Genomic DNA, 11,304 nt, shown 5'->3' on the forward strand with positions numbered 1-11,304 from the left:
CTGCGAGTAAACACCGGAAATGCAAACCTGCCTTTAATAGTTTTACAGCTTTACTTTATTAACGCTGAAAATGGATGCTGTTTCCTGTAACTCTTAAATTACTGGCGCAGCATGCTTAAATCTCATTCTTTGCATCAGATAATCTTATAATAGAGTATACTGTAGAGTAGCTCAGAAATTTGAGATAAAATTAACCTTGCATTAATTTTATAAATGTATGTGTCCGAACTAGGCATGACAGTCTACCTTTTGTCACGAAACAGGCTAGATATAATCATCATAACCACTACAGGAGTCAAAAAAAAACTGGACACCATTTATTTGCAGTGTCAGCCAACGAATGCTGTGAAAGGTTGTGCATAATCTAGAATATTTTGTCACTTCTCCAGTACCACTGTCTGTTATAACTGCACCATCCACAATAGCCCATAATAGTCCCCATCAAAGCATTTAACCCTTGAATCCACAAATCAAGTGGAAACCTACAGAGTCAAGTGTTTTTTTTTTTTGTTTTTTTTTACGTTGTGGGCACTCTGTAGTTACGTAGTATGTCCATGCTCACAAGACAGTACAACATGCGTAAAACAAGACTGTTAAAAAGGACACTATAATCAACAGAACAACTACTGATAAATGTAGTAGTTCTGGTGAGCGTAGTCAGTCCCTTCACATTTTTTGGTGTAAGCAATGCCTTTTCAGAGCAGGGTTTACATTACAGATAAAAACACACAAATAAGTCAGCGCTAATAAACACAATTAACTAAGGAAGGCATCAACCCTGAAAAAGGGGATCCCTCCAAAAAAAAAAAGTTAAAAAAGGGGAGGGCTGCGCCACGGAAAGCAAATAGTTCCAATCAAGGGGGTAGAGTGTCTCACATGCAGAAGTACCCCTCTAAAGCATGGTGTAGAGCAGTGGTTCCCAACCTTTTTTCACATGAGTACCCCTTGGCAGCCCATTTCCATAAATCATACCCCTCACATCAGCAAAATGTTGTCATTAATATACTTGCATTTCATAGTTGGCAACATTTGAAAAAAAAATTCCAGGGACACTTTGCAGCACATCTATTAATTACTAACCTTGAATATGTACCACATCCACTGACGCAAAGCTCCGCCCACTTTTTACAACCCACATAATTAATCTCCACCAATTTATCATAGTGCAGATTACAGGATCTATTCAATAAAGAGAAAATTACAGGGAATTGGGATGGTAATTTTAACCCAATGGTGGGCATTCTATGCCGTCCTTGGGGAACCGGCTGTAAACGCCGGCGGGCATCATAGAACACCCAAGTCGTCCTATGTACTTACCCGGTCACCGGCGGTTTGGGGACCTACCTGGGAGCCCAGGGAGTCCCCCTCCTTCCTCTTCGGCCCACCTGGGCCATGTGATCGCGAGGTCCTTGCATAATAGCCGTCCATGTCACTGCCAGCAGGGTGAGTGCATTATGTAGCGATTTGAAAGCAAGAACCAGAATTTTAAATTGAGCTCTATATTTTATAGGAAGCCAATGTAGGGACTGACAGAAGGGTGAGGCATGGGAGATGCGGGCGGACAGGAAGATGAGCCTCGCTGCCGCATTCATTATGGACTGTAACGGCGCAAGTTGGGAGCACGTAAGACCACTGAGAAGCGGATTACAGTAGTCAAGGTAAGAAAGGACAGTGGAATGGACCAACACCTTAGTCGCATCTGGCGTTAAGTAGGGGCGGATGTGCGCAATGTTTTTGAGATGGAAATGACAGGATTTGGCGATAGATTGAACATGAGGCTTGAAGGAGAGGTCGGAGTCAAAGAGAACACCTAGGCAGCGAGCCTGCGTGGTGGAGCTGATGGTAGCACCGTTGACTTGGAGGGAGACAGACACAGGAGTAACAACACTTGAGGGAGGAAAGACCAGAATTTCAGTTTTGGTCAAGTTTAATTTAAGGAAGTGGGCAGCCATCCAGTTAGAAATAGCAGAGAGGCAGTCAGAGACACTAGTCAAGAGGGATGGGGAGAGATCAGGAGAGGACAGGTAGATTTGCGTGTCATCTGCATATAAATGATATTGGAAGCCAAAGGAGCTAATGAGTTTGTGACGAAGTGCCCTTCGCCACTTGTGCCTGGAGGGGACTACTGGCTAGCCTCCTGCCTTCCGACTATGGCCCCTGTGCTGATAGCTGTATTTTAATGTAATTAGAGAGCCGCTGCAGAGCTTTCTTTCCCAGTAAAAAAATAAATATTATTATATACTGTTACAAATCGCTATTTGTAACTGGCCCTTTAAATGGAAAATTGCCCTGCTTCCCTGGATTGTGGAGTAGCCTATTTGCCAGCCTCCTTCCTCATGACTATGGCCCCTGGAAGATTGTGCCCCTGAAAACTTATTAACTTTTATTGGGTGTGTATGGCCCTTTAAGAACCGTCTGGGGACATATTGTGACTTTGCTGAACAATGCCCCTTTAAGACTATGTCCCCAGACCTGTAAAATAACTTGTTCCTGGCTTTCCCCCACTTGGTTCAGTAAATAGGGCTTACTGAACCAAGTACCACACAGGCGGACCACCCAGAAGTTAAAGTGTGCAGGCAATTTACCTCCCAGGCTGTGAGGTTACTGCCGGTTAATTGTCGAGCGCTGGGTGGCCGCCATTCGACAGCCGAACACGTGGCGGCGGCCATTTTAGTCATTCGAATGCGGTCAGCGGTGTATGCTAAAGATTCTGTGGAACTAAAATCGGCTACACATTTTGCCGAACACCGCTGACCCTTACCTTCTCCCATACTGAACTTGCAGCTCCAGAGACTGTCCCGTTCGAAATGGGACTTAGTCGTTTTTCGGCATGAAATTGACCGACCACACAGTCCAAATCTATGGAACTGTTTTGGGCAGGAAATTGTGCTTGCGGTCGGTCATAAAGGACTTCCAGCTAACTTTTGATCCACTGGAGGGATTTGCCTGATTTTTGGAAGTGTGTATGTTTGATGTATGCTGAGTCTGAATATGTAACAGATATGTTTTATGGAAATTGAATGTATGGTTTTAAAGTTACAGTGTGTGTGTAAAAACTGTATTTTTATTGTATGTAATAATTGGTTTAACTGTTTATCTGAGGGGAGGGAATGTGTGGGCTGCACCAGATGTGTGATTGGTGATTTTATGCCTCCCCCTGGGAGTGTCCTATTTGCATGTAACCTCAATAAAAGCCAGGCTGGGTGTTCCAGCATCTGAGACCTCTTCTGACCCTCTAACTTGTAGCCTTGACTCATGTTTGTAGGGGACAGCTATAATCACTACAGGGATTGCTATGCTCTTCATACTCCCTTAGCTACTGAGCTCTTGTAAGAGCTCTTGTTCCTGATCCTGCTTCGCTCTACAGAAGGAAGAGGTTCGCCTATTGGAACCTGGAGCCTGATCGTAGGTCCAGGGCGCAGAGCAGACGGCGAGATACCAGCCCAGCAGCGGTGGTTCGTGGAGTACGCAGTAGTTATGGTGTCTATGGTGCTGATGATCCTTTGGTGAGCGCTAGGAGCATCTTTTCTACGGTCCAAATTCCAGCCAGCCTGGAGGCAACCGTAACATATACTTTAATGCCGGCAGGCGGCCGCATTAAGATTGCCGCGGCGCCGGCGCTATTACAAGTTGAAACCCTCTCACATGGGTTTCATCCGTGCAGGAGTGAGTCCCCTCCCCTCCTCCTGCAACCTTCCTGGTAATCGGCCAATCCGCAATGCCGATGACGTCACAATGTGACGACGTCATGACGTAACCCCTCCCTGCATTCCCCCGCCTGCGGTACCAAGAAGAAGAGAGAAGAGTAGCTGCTGCTGAAGTAAAGAGAGCAGAGGATAAGAGAGAAAATGGAGATAACGGAAGGACTCAGGAGAGCCGAGGAAAAGAAAGAAAAAGGTAAGGAGAGCAAAGGAAAATAAATAAAAGGGGAAGAGAAAAGGAAAGTAAATAAAAGGGGAAGAGAAAAGAAAGATAAATAAAAGGGGAAGAGAAAAGAAAGATAAATAAAATGGGCAGAGCAAAGGAAAATAAATAAAAGGGGAAGAGAAAAGGAAAATAAATAAAAGGGGAAGAGAAAAGAAAGATAAATAAAAGGGGAAGAGCAAAGGAAAATAAATAAAAGGGGAAGAGAAAAGGAAAATAAATAAAAGGGGAAGAGAAAAGAAAGATAAATAAAAGGGGAAGAGCAAAGGAAAATAAATAAAAGGGGAAGAGAAAAGGAAAATAAATAAAAGGGGAAGAGAAAAGGAAAATAAATAAAAGGGGAAGAGCAAAGGAAAATAAATAAAAGGGGAAGAGAAAAGGAAAATAAATAAAAGGGGAAGAGAAAAGAAAGATTAAATAAAAGGGGAAGAGAAAAGGAAAATAAATAAAAGGGGAAGAGCAAAGGAAAATAAATAAAAGGGGAAGAGCAAAGGAAAATAAATAAAAGGGGAAGAGCAAAGGAAAATAAATTAAAGGGGAAGGGAAGGAGCAAAATAAAATAAATTAAAGGGGAATGGAAGGGGAAGGGAAGGAGAGCAAAGGAAAATAAATTAAAGGGGAAGGGAAGGAGAGCAAAAGAAAATAAATTAAAGGGGAAGGGAAGGAGAGCAAAAGAAAATAAATAAATTAAAGGGGAAGGGAAGGAGAGCAAAAGAAAATAAATTAAAGGGGAAGGGAAGGAGAGCAAAGGAAAATAAATTAAAGGGGAAGGGAAGGAGAGCAAAGGAAAATAAATTAAAGGGGAAGGGAAGGAGAGCAAAAGAAAATAAATTAAAGGGGAAGGGAAGGAGAGCAAAAGAAAATAAATTAAAGGGGAAGGGAAGGAGAGCAAAGGAAAATAAATTAAAGGGGGAGGGAAGGAGAGCAAAGGAAAATAAATTAAATGGGAAGGGAAAGAGTACATGGAAAATAAATTAAAGGGGAATGGAAGGAGAGCACATGGAAAATAAATTAAAGGGGAAGGGAAGGAGAGCACATGGAAAATAAATTAAAGGGGAAGGGAAAGAGCACATGGAAAATAAATTAAAGGGGAATGGAGGAGAGCACATGGAAAATAAATTAAAGGGGAAGGGAAGGAGAGCACATGGTAAATAAATTGAAGGGAAAGAGAGCACATGGAAAATTAATTAAACGGGAAGGGAAGGAGAGCAGAAGAAAATAAGTTAAAGGGGAAGGGAAGGAGAGCACATGGAAAATAAATTGAAGGGAAAGAGAGCACATTGAAAATAAATTAAAGGGGAAGGGAAAGAGAACACATGGAAAATAAATTAAAGGGGAAGGGAAGGAGAGCAAAGGAAAATAAAGCAGGAGAAAAAAAGCAGGAGAGCTGTACCCCCCCCATCTTTCCACAGAATAATGGTGGTATATCATGACAATATTACTTAACAATATTAAATATTATTAATACTATAATAATTATATTATTTGCTATAATTATAATATATTATCATAATTATTATATTAATTATTATCATTAAAGGAAAACTCAAGTGCCAGGAAAAAAATCAGTTTTCCTGGCACTGGAGGTACCCTCTCCCTCCCACCCCCCAATACCCGGTTACTGAAGGGGTGAAAACAGCGTGAGGATGTCCAGCGACGCTCTAGCACAGATAATCTGTGCTATGAAGGAGGAAGTGACCTCTAGTGGCTGTCTAGTAGACAGCCACTAGAGGTAGAGTTAACCCTGCAAGGTAATTATTGCAGTTTATAAGTGGGAGTTGGCACCCAGACCACTCCAATGAGCAGAAGTCTTCTGGGTGCCTGGAATGTCCCTTTAATAATATATTAATTGTTAATATGTTAATATTAACAATAATATTATGATAATATGTAATATGTTATAATTACAGTATAGTATTATAGTATAGTATCGACTCATTGGCTGACATCAAAATTGAAGATCTCAGCCAATCCGATGCTTTCCTATGGGAAAGCATTGTGATTGACTGAGATCATCAGTTTAGATTATGTTAGCCAATTGGGCGGATCCGGCGCTGGCGGACTTGTGCAGCTCTAGAAATTAGGTACGTTTTTACTACATTGGGGGGTGGGGGCTAAATAGTTAAACACGATAGGGTCAGGAATACACATTTGTGCTCCTGATACTGTAGTGTTCTTTTAATACACTGTTGACAACTTTATTTCAGTTTTAGGAGACATCAACAAGAATAACTAAGTAGTCAGCCACAAACCTTTTATCTATTCCTAATGTTTGTGTATAGGTATTTTGTAGAATAATTTAATAACAAAAATAAGTTTGTGAATAGTGAGATTATGAGGTTTATTAATGTTTGCCTTAAAATATGCAATTTATACAGTTTTAATTTTGGCTGCTTATTTTTTATTTTTAGCGCGCGTGGCGGGGGGGGGGGGGAGGGGGCTCATATTTGATTTTCGCCTAAGGCCTCAACAAGTCTAGAGCCGCCTCTGCTGAGTGCCATTCAATAATAATGTGCACTCAGATCTAAGCTATCTGGGGATATGTTGCATGTATATGTTTTATGTAGTAATTGTAACATTGTGTCATTTTATGTCTTTTTGTAACCATGTGGTTAATGGAGTCTTGCTTCTGTCCTGGGAGATAATTTGATTACTTCCCAATTATATCCAGGATAGAGAGGAGGGATTGTAATGTCACTGTGGGAGTGTTTTGTTTGTATTGTCTGTGATTGGTTGTACTGGGTCCCACCCTGTGGGATGTCCCCTTGCATGGGGACTTGCATAAAAGCCAGTGTGTGGTCATTAAAATCAGATCATCTTGTTTGGGGGAAGGGATACCTACACTCTGGGGATTGCTATAATCACTTACTCCCCAGAGTAAGCTCTCGCAATAGCTTGATTTGTTCCTGCTACGCTCTCTGGATTTAAGAGAGGTTCGTGGATCCAGGGTGGGTGGAGGCGGCGAGACCCCAGCGCAGCTGTATCGCTGGAAGTGGGGTCTGCAGTGCTGATGGTCTCGGTTGGAGTGCTTGGAGTCCTCAGTGAGCACTAGGCGCATCGATTGGCGGAGGTACTCATTCGGAGTGCCAGCGTTCCGTCACAGAGTTTACCAAGGGAGGCAGTATAGATGGAGAACAGTAGGGGACTAAGGACTGAACCTTGGGGGACACCAACAGAAAGGAGTTGGGGAGAAGAAGCAGAGCCAGAGAAAGAAACACTGAAAGAGCGCTGGGAGAGGTAGGAGGAGCACCAGGAGAGAGCAGTATCTTGTAGACCAATATTGCAGAGAATGAGAAGAAGCTGTTGATGATCAACAGTGTCAAAAGCCACAGACAGGTCAAGGAGAATTAGGATAGAGTAGTGACCACAAGATTTTGCAGCGAGTATATCATTGGATACTTTGGTCAGTGCCGTTTCCACAGAGTGCTTAGCACGGAAACCAGACTGAAGCGGGTCTAGCAGAGAGTTGGACCTAAGTATATACGTATAAGTATATACGTATTCCTAAGTATACCTAAGTATATACGTATATATCACTATATATATATATATATATATATATATATATAAAAAATGTAAATTTAGGCACTCATCTTGAAAAAGACCCTGAGGGGTTGAAACGTCGATTTAGATGATTTACACTTGATGTAAGCTTTTTTGTACTAATAAACCCACTATAGAAAAGCCCTTTTGAGTGCTCCAGTTTATCGCTTGATATATATATATATATATATATATATATATATATATACCTATATATAAATGTAACAAAACCCTACCCTATGCCTGGGAACATTTGCTATTACCGTCCCTTTAAGAGCTAGCCGGGCACATACACAGGAACAGAGACCTCGGATTATAACGATATATTGTTTATCCAGTAAAAGATATCAAACTGGATATATATTGAAGATGCTTACCTGCTTTCGTGGGGATTCTTCTTTAAAGCAGTTTGTGACTTTTAAAACATTCGCTTAATTGTGAGACCCAGACGGTATGGACCCAGCAGTCATCATACGAATGCAAACTACCGAACACCAGACCACCCTGCTACCTAATTATGTGGTAATTTACCTCTCTGATCAGCAAATCCAGTCTTTATGGGAAACACAAGAACGCTTTGTTTAAGTTCCTGGGTGGCCGCCATTTCGGGACTTTTACACGTGGCCGCGGCCATCTTAACTCCTGAACGTTGTTTTGCCGTCTAGTGTCTGGAACTAAAATCAAATACTCGAGTAGGCGAACACCGCTGAGACCCCCATAGTGCCGGAAATTCGTGCCAAAACTACCGACCGCCCTGCCGTTCGGTAGAAAGACTAAGTATCATATGGGGATTCTGACGAACATCAAGATACCCACAGATGGCAAGCTTTTCGGGACTTTTAACGCACGAACAAGGACCGACCGCAAGGCCAAAACTCATGGAACTATTTTCGGCTAGTGTGCCTGTGCGGTCGGTCAAAACATTAAAGCTCCATAACTCCCGAAACCTGTTACCCGAACGGGATGATTTTTAAATATGTTGCTCCCCCAGATCAGGTCTATCTGGGGATACTGGATTTATGAATGTACCCCAGATATTTGGGGTACATCCAAAACTAGGGGAAAATGTATCCTTGTTAATAATGTTAAAGGTTTATCTGAGGGGAGGAGATGTGTGGGTTGTACCTTACATTTTATTGGTTACTATGTTAATTATGTAGATGTCTCCCTTGCATGGGCAGCATCACATAAAAGGAGACGGCATGCCATTAAAATTCAGTTCTTCTTGACCCTTCAAAACGTAGCCTTGTCTCGTTCTTGGAAGGGGATTTACAGCATAACCACCTGACTCTTTTAATAGCTCTGCCTGACTCTTTACTTGGATCTCGTGAATGAGAATAAGCAACTCCACTACTACACAGCGATTTGCCAGGAAAAAGGACGTCTCCAACGGCTGATACCCTCTTACTAACTGGGTAGCCGTTACAATAAATAAAAATAATTAAAAAAAATTATATACATCTCAAACAGCTGAAAGCGGACGTTACCTTAATAAGACAAAAAAAGGTGCCAATATTTCCAAAATTGAAAGGGATACTCTTAACAACTTGACTGCAGATACTACCATCACTATTTGTCCAACGGACAAAGGTGGGGCTATTGTCTTGATGCAATATCAAGACTAGAGAAATTAGATTTTAAGGCAACTTTCAGATGATAACGTGTAAAAATACTCTGAAATAGATCCAACCGTGGAATTTGGGAAAAAATTATTGCAACAGTACAGAGAGGGGTAGAAAAACACTATATAACACAACAAGAATTTGAGTACTTACATAAAACTCACCCCACTTCCAAAAGTGCATAAGGACCCCATTCACCCCCCCGGATGACCTATAGTCTCAGCAATTGGTGGTTTATTGGAGCCCATCGGTAAATGGCTGGACAAGATATTTAAAACTCCAGTGTTGTCTTTACCTACCTGTTGCAAAGACTGTGTAGCTTTTATTGAACGTCTTAACAACATCACAGTACTGGCAGAGGGGATTTTACTAGCCACAATTGATGTGTCTAGCTTATACACAATAATCCCACACAATGATTGTATACTAGCAATCAAGGAAGTTCTACAGAATTTTACTGAGTGGGTGAATCCCCCTCTGGAGTATATACTGGAACTTTTAAAGCTATGGCCCAGTTTAAATTATTTGAGATTTGAAACAAAATTCTATATGCAACAGACAGGAACTTCAATGGGGGCTCCTATGACCCCCATGTATGCAAACGCATACATGTTTGTATTTGAGCAACAACGGATACTTGGGCCTTATGGAGAACATATATTACAATACCTCCGCTTTATAGATGACGTCCTTCTTCTATGGACTGGTGGAGAGGAAAAGTTTGTGAACATGATGCACACACTATATACATACAAATCAGGTGGAGTGCAAGGTGGACCTTGAATTCAGGTATCACAGACAGCTGAAAATATATAAAGTAAGACACAACCTAGTGCAATATAGTCTGGTGCATGTGCGTATGTAATAATCAGTAGGTATTGTACTCACAAATACAGAGCTAATAACATTAGGCTCAATGTGCAGGCTGGTGGGAATATTAGGAGGGATCCCACTCCCTAGCTGAGCAGAATAAGGTGATATGCCAAAGATCTAACACTCAATAACGTCCCAGGGCATAGAATGGTGATAAAAATCTAATGTATTGGAACATAAATATAAAATAACAGTTTATACGGCTAAGTCTCTGGTAAAATCAAATACTTAGTCTTAAGTGTAGACCCCTAGGTTCTGCAAACCTAGATGCAGTAACTTTGGTTTCTAAGAATGACGCTCTTTGATGAAAGGTAAGCGTTAGTGCCCCAGCACAGGATCCTGTGCTGGGGCACTAACGCTTACCTTTCATCAAAGAGCGTCATTCTTAGAAACCAAAGTTACTGCATCTAGGTTTGCAGAACCTGGGGGTCTACACTTAAGACTAAGGATATCATTTACTGTGTGCGCAACCACCGCCCTTTCTCCTTTTATCTTTGTATGTAAGTGTTATACAGTGACTATACACTTGGGTGGTTTTTTATGTGTGCTGCACTGGTTTTTTATATATGATATTTTAATACGTTATAACTAACTGTTAGCGCCATCCTTTATCTCTGTTTTTTACTAAAATCAAATACTTGCAAAACGCGTTTCGCCTAAATAGGCTTCCTCGGTTGCATAAACCTCTTGTCCTGGTGTCCGTCTTATATGGCTCCCCTTTGATTGTTGATCTGGATCTCCTGTAGCAGCCGCGGGTGACTTCCGTCTCCGTCTTCTTCCTATGACGTGTCTCTCCGCCGTCTTCATTTTAATGATGTGCTTCCGGTTTTGATCTGCATTTGGAACGCATATTGTCCACACAATGAGTTCAGCTCCCGAAAATAAGTAAGAGGCATGGGGAATCAACATATTAAAAAACATATTAGTCACAAATATGGGAGGAAATGTGTAATAATACTAAAGTAATAGTCTATAAACATAAGATGAAATATATAGTGGAAGCAGCAGGATAGAAAATAGGCAGATCTTAAAAAAGTAATGATATGACAAAACGTGCTCATACTCAAAAGTATGAACAATTATTAAAATGTATAAGGTTTACACCATAGTGAACACATATCTATTTCGTACAATAAAAAAATTTCTACAATTGGTTAAAAAAGTTATTAAATTATTAACATGGGACTCTTAAATATACCTATACTCCCTAATACTTAATGAGAAAGTGTAATAGCAGACACATATATAAGATGTAATAAAAAATCTATATTAAAAAATAATTAAAAAGTTGTTTTCAAAAGTTTTTTTATATATAATATGTATCCTTTCACAGAAAATGGCA

Source organism: Pelobates fuscus, chromosome 4 (assembly GCF_036172605.1).
Source record: "Pelobates fuscus isolate aPelFus1 chromosome 4, aPelFus1.pri, whole genome shotgun sequence".
Lineage (NCBI taxonomy): Eukaryota > Metazoa > Chordata > Amphibia > Anura > Pelobatidae > Pelobates > Pelobates fuscus.